Raw genomic sequence first — 7,512 nt, 5'->3', positions numbered from 1 at the left:
GATAAATACTTTTCAGGAGGAAATATATGTAATGTGAGGACAAATACAAATGACAATAGACTCAAACCACAAGGAAATCCAAAACAACTTTGATGATTTAAATAAGCATATTTTCAATCTAAAGTTACAATTAAAAATATCCAGGAAATAACAACAAAGGCGCAAATAAATCAAACAGCAGACTACAAATTAGAAGAGTATGATCAAATTGAGGAAACAACAACAAAAAGAATTACAATTTAACACAAACAAGAAAAAATCTTCAAGGTTCTGATACAACAAGAAAAATGGAATTATTAGGAGAACCATCAAAGTTTGGGAGACAGAAAGTATTTATCTTACTTATTTCATCTTTTGCATTCCCAACAACATTTGTAAAAATACAGGAACTGCTGGTTAAGCGGATTACATCAACTTGGAAAATTACTCAGCAAAAGAAGACCAGAGACAGATACAAGAGATTTGACTCACCCTACCAGTTGGACTATTACATGAATAAACATTTGTTTGAATATGACTAAAAGAACAGAGAATTTTGAACACAAAGGGGCCTTATAACAAGAAGGATGAGATTTAAGTAATATAGTATGTTTTATAATATATGACATGTTAAAATAGTAGGTTGGAGTAACTTTTATTAATATATAAGTGAAATATAAACTGATTAAAAAGGATGTTCTATCTAGATATTCTAAGATAGATAAAAAGTATAGTATTTTTATAATGCAGATATAAAATATTGGGACAATGTACCTAAATGGGAGAATTTGGACAGTTAGATAACTAATATGAAGAAATTATGACAGATAAGAATTAGATTGAATATAAGGGAATTTAAATGAACAAAAATTATAAAAATTGGATGTATGCTGAACTAATGAGATGATGGTTATGAGAATAATACAAGCTGAAAAAATGTTATGTAGAGAGATTATTATTTGTATAAATAAAAAAATGCTTATATCTAATCATTTATATATGGAAAATATTAAGAATTATATTTTGGCTAAGGTTGGAGAAGGAATACAAACGGGAGAAGGGAAGATCAAAGTAATGTATCATTAATTAATATAATATGGAATTATCAAATTTAATTATTATTATTTTTTATTGAAAAGTTTTTCAAAACATTTTATAAAAGTTCTCTCTTAAATTTTGAGCTTGCGTAAATTTTACGTTCCTCACCCAGATCTTTTCCCAAGTATCCATTGTAATAACTTCTTGAATATTCTGAGCCCACTTTATCATGCAATCTTTAACAAGTTCTGTTTCTGAGTCAATTTCTATCAATGCAAGATATATCCGTTTGATATGTGCTGGACCCTGATTTCTAATTTGCTTTACCAGATTTTCATCAGTCATTGAAAAACCAATTTTCTGATCTTCTTTCCACCTGGCCTGTAGTTGCCCATATTGAAACCAGGTTTGAACAATCTTCTCTTCTCGTAGAAAGTTATACGGCTTCAAACACCCTACGTTCCTCTCCAAACTTAGGATTTCCTTATATGTAATCACATCATGTTTGAACCCAACATTTATGTTTTCTATTGCGTGTTTCGGTATTGCCCATAAAGGTATCTTGTAATTTAACTTATGTCTATACTTTTTCCAAACTCTCAACAAAGCATGTCTTAAAATATGCACCTTAAACACATTATCTACCTTCTTATCATACAATAAATATGCATGCCAACCAAATAACAAGTCGTGGCCTTCAAGATTTAATAATCTCCCTTGTGTTAAATTAATCCAATCACTTATCGCTGACAATAATTATTATTGATTGTTAATTAATCATTATTGTCCTTTTTTGTTCTTGTTAAAATATAACTAAAGACAACACCAGGCACTGGAGATTGTTATAGTTAAAAACTAATAAAATATCTATAAAATAAAGTAGGCCAGAAATATATAGTTCATTTTAAAAAGCATCTATGTGAGGTCACATTTTATTATTAGATGATAGAAAGGTAATTACATGTAAAATAATATAGTACTATCACATGAATTGAGCACAGTGGCTCACATGGTTCGGATGATGGGTTAGCAAGCCTGCATTTGAGACTCAAGTGCTGCTGTGTGGCAGGGTGAGTTCTCATCATTCGCTACAGCTCCTTGCCGGGGACATTGTTGCAGTGCCTGTGATCATGTGATCAAAATTCAAGCACTTTGCAGTATGCACATCCTTACAATTGTGGGAGCACTACAACTCCCCCACCCCCATCATGAGTTGGAAGGCCTTGGCCAGCTAGACCTATCTGTATACAGAAAGAGTCTCTGTAATAAAGGCAATCTTCTCCAAGGCCAGAGACAGAAAGATTGCCTCTGTAGCCTTCAGGAAGATTGCAGGAAAAGGAGAAACAATTTGGACCCAGGTTAGTAGAGCAAGATGGAGCTTGACTCCGGCTCTGCAGTTTCCATAATCTCGCATGAGACGTTTAAAGTCGTGTGCGGCCGGAGCAAGCAACGGCCTCAATTGAGGCCGACCAACCTAAAACTAACCGACTTCCAACACACCCCAGTCAAAATTAAGGGGGAGGTCATCCTGTTGGTGGGGTTCAGGAACTTCCATGTCCTCGTGGTCGAGGGCTGGAGGACTAGTCTAGTGGGGTTGGACTGGTTTGAGGCTCTGGGCATAGGGATCTCAGGTATCCACCACACCCAGGCCAAGAGCATCAAGTCCGTCTTCAGAACTTTAAGGACAACTGCAATGGAAGCGTGACTGTGTCTGATACCTCCCTATCTTGGACTTCAGAAAGCAGTTTTCCTAAACTAAGAGTGCTTGGTAGCAAGAAGAAATAATGGGGAAAGGAGATGGGGTGGGGCGAATCAGTATGAATCAGTTGCCAAGCATCCGAATGTAAATCACATGACCATGGGGGTGCTGCAACAGTCATAAGTGTGAAAAATGGTCATAAGTCACTTTTTTCAGTGCCGTTGTCACTTCAGTCACTAAGCGAATTGTTGTAAGTCGAGGACTACCTGTACTTTATCTTTTTTTTCCCTTTTTTTGGTCAAGTTTTTGACACCTTGCTGGGCGACTGGTGGTACTCGGACATTGCCTTATCCTAAAAGTGGTATAATGGGTGAAACGGTTGAAAAGCCCTGGCTTAATTCATTCTTTCCATCTGTCTTCATGCAAAAAGAAAATATAACCAAACCTACCAAAAACATTACCAAAAAACAGATTAGAAATAAAAATTCTATTTTTCTAGCTTACCAAGGAGTAGGTTGTGGTCTACTTTTTCAAATGCTTTACTGAAGTCTAAGTATATTACGTCCACAGCATTTCGCTGGTCTATTAGTTTAGTCACTTTATCAAAGAATGAAATAAGATTGGTTCGGCATGATCTGTTTTTAACAAACCTGTGCTGGCTACCAGTTATAACTTTGTTTGCATCTAGTTGTTCATGGATCTGATTTGTGATTATTTTTTCTAGAATCTTTCCAGATATTGATGGTAAACTGATTGGTCTGTAGTTTCCTGGGTCAGTTTTTTTTCCATTTCTTGAAGATGGGAACCACATCAGCCCTTTTCCAATGCTCAGGTCCTTCCCCAGTGCTCCAGGATTTATGAAAGATATGGTGCAATGATTCTGAGATAACATCTGCCAGCTCCTTCAGAACTCTGGGATGTAATGTCGGGTCCCAGCAATTTATATTCATCAAGGTCGGATAGGTGTTCTCTTACCATTTTCTTGCTTATTTTATTTTTTGTTTCTAGTTTATCTTTTTCAGTGTTTTTTTGTCAAGATGGATCTTGACAGACTTGAACACTGGGCTCTATCTAACAAAATAAAATTCAGTGTAAAAAAAATAAGGTTTTCCACTTAGGCAAGAAAAATCTGTACAAGTACAGATTAGCTGAAACCTGGCTCAAGACCAGTAACTGTGAGAGGGATCATGAAGTCCTCCTGGACAACACTTAAATATGAGGCAGCAGTGTGGGGCAGCAGCCAAAGAAGCCAATGCAATCTCAAGATTCTACCCCAGGGGGATAGAATCAAGATCACATCAAGTATTAATACTACTTTATAAAACTTTAGTAAGACCACATCTGGGATACTGCATTTAGTTTTGCTCACCGCATTATAAAAAAGATGTAGAGACTCTGGAAAGAGCACAGAGAACAGCAACTGATGAAGGCTCTGGAGACTAAAACTTATGAAAAATTGTTGCAGGAATTGGATATGTCTAGTCTAGTGAAAAGAAAGACTAGCGATGACATGATTGCAGCATTTCAATATATAAGGGACTCACAAAGAAAAGGGCATCGGCCTATTTTCCAAAGGCAAAACAAGAAACAATGGATGGAAACTAATTAAGGAGAGATGCAACCTAGAACTAAGGAGAAATTTTCTGATGGTGAGCATTATTAATCAGCCTTCAGAAGTTGTGGGTGCTCCATCATTGGAGGCTTTTAAGAAGAGATTTCCCTACTGTATATGAAATGGTAGTGTGTGGTCTCTTGCCTGAGCAGTGGGTTGGATTAGAAGACCTCCAAGGTCCCTTCCAATTCTGTTATTCAGTATGTTACAATTTACAGAAGACTTTTTTGTACATTGTAGATTGCATTTCACTGCCAGTGAAATATAATAAATAGACTGTTAACAGAGGGTTTTGAAGTTTAATTTTTCTATTAACTATCTTTTCATATAGTGGATTGATATCAGGCTAAGTGGATTGGGTAAACAGTGTTGTAGAAATTTATAAGTTGTATGCCTGCTTCACAAGGGGGGGGAGGAGTTATCTTAGACATATATTTATCAATATTCAACTCAGAGGGACAATTTATGTATATGTCTTTTGTTTTAAATACATTTTTGGTGTAGTTTTGTTTAGTTTAGTTTTTGTATTTTTTCCCCATTTTTGGAGTTTGTATTTTAATAGTTTGAATAAAATAAAAAAATGATTTTAAAATAGTCATTTAAATATTGATATAAACAGTCTGGAATATTTTAATTCTCCTTTCCTTGGGTATGTCTTCAGCAGTAATATACAATATTTTATGAATGGCAAACAAAATAGTAAAAGTATATCATCTATTAATTAGTTGTAATAGGATGAACATTTTTCCAAGCAAACAGGTTAAAAATTAAAAGATTTTGACATTATGAGTAGATCAGAGGATTTTCCTTGCTATCTAATCTAATGAAATTAGTTTTTAATGGAGCACTTATCAGCAAAACTGTGTTTTAACTGTAAGTGAAGTCAGTGAAAGTAAGGAAGTACTATTGCCATCTAGCAGTTGACACTCTCTTACATGATATTGGCTCAGTTTCTAGAGACACAACAACAGTTTACATGCAAAACAAGTAATTTTACACAAAATGTAAAACTGAAAGTTACATAAATGTTGATATTAAGTTTGTATCTGACATATCATTGAAGTAATTGTTAAAATTGCTCCGTAAGTAAAGCTCTTATTTAAATGAGGAACATATATTTGCAGATTACTTTCATTTTTTAAAATTGTCTTCCACAGTTTGGATGTTGAATATATATAATGGTATTTGTTATATGTATATATAACTTCCATGACTAAAAGCCTTCATTTCTTTTTTGTTATTTTGTATTTTTTTCTCCTCATCCACATCATAGAATTGTATTTGAAAGTAAAATAAAAATAATGAGTTTACATTGCTAACATATAAAAGGAATTTTTAAAAAGCACGGGAAAACATTCATCATTTCTGTAGATGATGTCTATGATTTGAAGACACCATCATTTCAGAACTAACAATTATAAAGTCATATCTGTTAGCTATTATTAAAGCAATTTGCCATAGTAAATTAATTGTTTAAAAAGATGGTAGATATGAACTTAGTTGGATTAGATTGTTTATTTCAATCTGAGTTTGCACTTTCACAATATGTTTAAATTTAAACCAAACAGTAAGTAAAATGTCTTTCATGTATTTGTTATATACACAGTACATCTACATTAGCTTTGAAAATTATAGACCATAGAAGCCTGACTTTAATCTGCTGCTATTCATTTTAATACTCTAGGAAGTATCTCATGATCTGTGAGACATGAACATGTACATATTTGCATTTTAAACAGAAACCTATATTATTTGCCAACATGTGCTAAAAATTGCCAACAGTTTCTCTTTTATTTTAAAAAAAAACTTAGGGAGGGTGAAATTAGGGGTAGGAATGTGTTATTTTGCAAAAATTAATCTAGATAGTTCTCATTGTGAATCACTCACCACTGTAGCAACATTGCAAAGAAAGAGTAACAATTAGGATTTTACACCAAGAGTGGGTGGGCGTTGTTTTATTCTGGTAAAAGCAGAAATGGGAAAATCAGTTCTCAGTTTCTAATTTGGTAAAATCAAACTGAAAGTAGATTAATTAAAACTGATGAAGAATAGTTCTTTTAAGTATTTCCACTGCTCAAAACTGGTGAAAATGTGTAGAAAAATGCAACTCACTAACAGTTTGTCATTTAACAGGAGGACATGAATCATTTTAAGTGATTCATTTTATGATCAGTCATAGCCTCATCTAAGACTTTTCAAATTGGGTAACCCCAATAAGCTTCTGCAACCAAGACAACACAAAGGTTAGACATTAGTAGATGAAGATTCTCTGCCTAGTTTATTGGCCTATACTCTTCAATATGTTGCTGAATTTAATATCAGAACACACAGGCTATGTTGCTCAATGGGAAAAGATATTCTGAAAAATATCTCAATATACACTTGGTGAAAAAAAAGTAACAATTTGATATAGGATAAGTCAGGCATAAAGTGAGACAGAAAATGTAGGCAGTTGAAAAGTGATTATTTGAGTAAAGGTGACGAAATTAGTGGACCAGAGGAATGCTGTGGATATAATTTACTTGGACTTCAGTAAGGCATTTGATCAAGTAGACCACAATTTACTACTTGATAAGATAAAACTGTGGGTTAGATAGCATCACCACCAAATGGATTTGTAGCTGGCTGACCAGCGGTACTCAGCAGGTGGTCCTCAATGGAACTGCATCTACGTGGAGGGAAGTGTGTAGTGCGGTGCCCCAGGGCTCTGTTCTGGGTCCAGTGCTCTTCAACATCTTCATCAATGATTTGGATGAGGGGATAGATGGGGAACCAATCAAATTTGCAGATGACACCAAGCTGGCAGGAATAGCCAACACTCCTGTTAGGCATATGGTGTTAGCCTACAATGTTGGGTTGAAAATATATTAACCATAATGCTATGTCTTTAAGTTGTTAATTGGCCAATGGGTGTGTAAGTGTTCTCATGGCCATAAGAGGAAGCTAGGAACGTAGCTTCTCTCTCTCTCTGAATTCACTGATCTCTACTGTTACTGTTTTTGCTCTGCTGTTAGTTTACTACTGTTGTAACCTGAACTGTGTATTTGACCTCTGGACTGGTAAGAAGACTTTGTAGTTTGGACTGTTGCTATTGTTTATGACCTGGACTGTTTATTTTTGACTGTGCATTTTTGTTTTTACACCACCTAAAAGTAAAATACTTTTTGCTTTTACAAATCAGTGT

Source organism: Vipera ursinii (assembly GCF_947247035.1).
Source record: "Vipera ursinii genome assembly, chromosome: Z".
NCBI lineage: Eukaryota > Metazoa > Chordata > Lepidosauria > Squamata > Viperidae > Vipera > Vipera ursinii.
The sequence above is the reverse complement of the archived record's forward strand: the minus strand, read 5'-3'. Positions refer to the sequence as shown.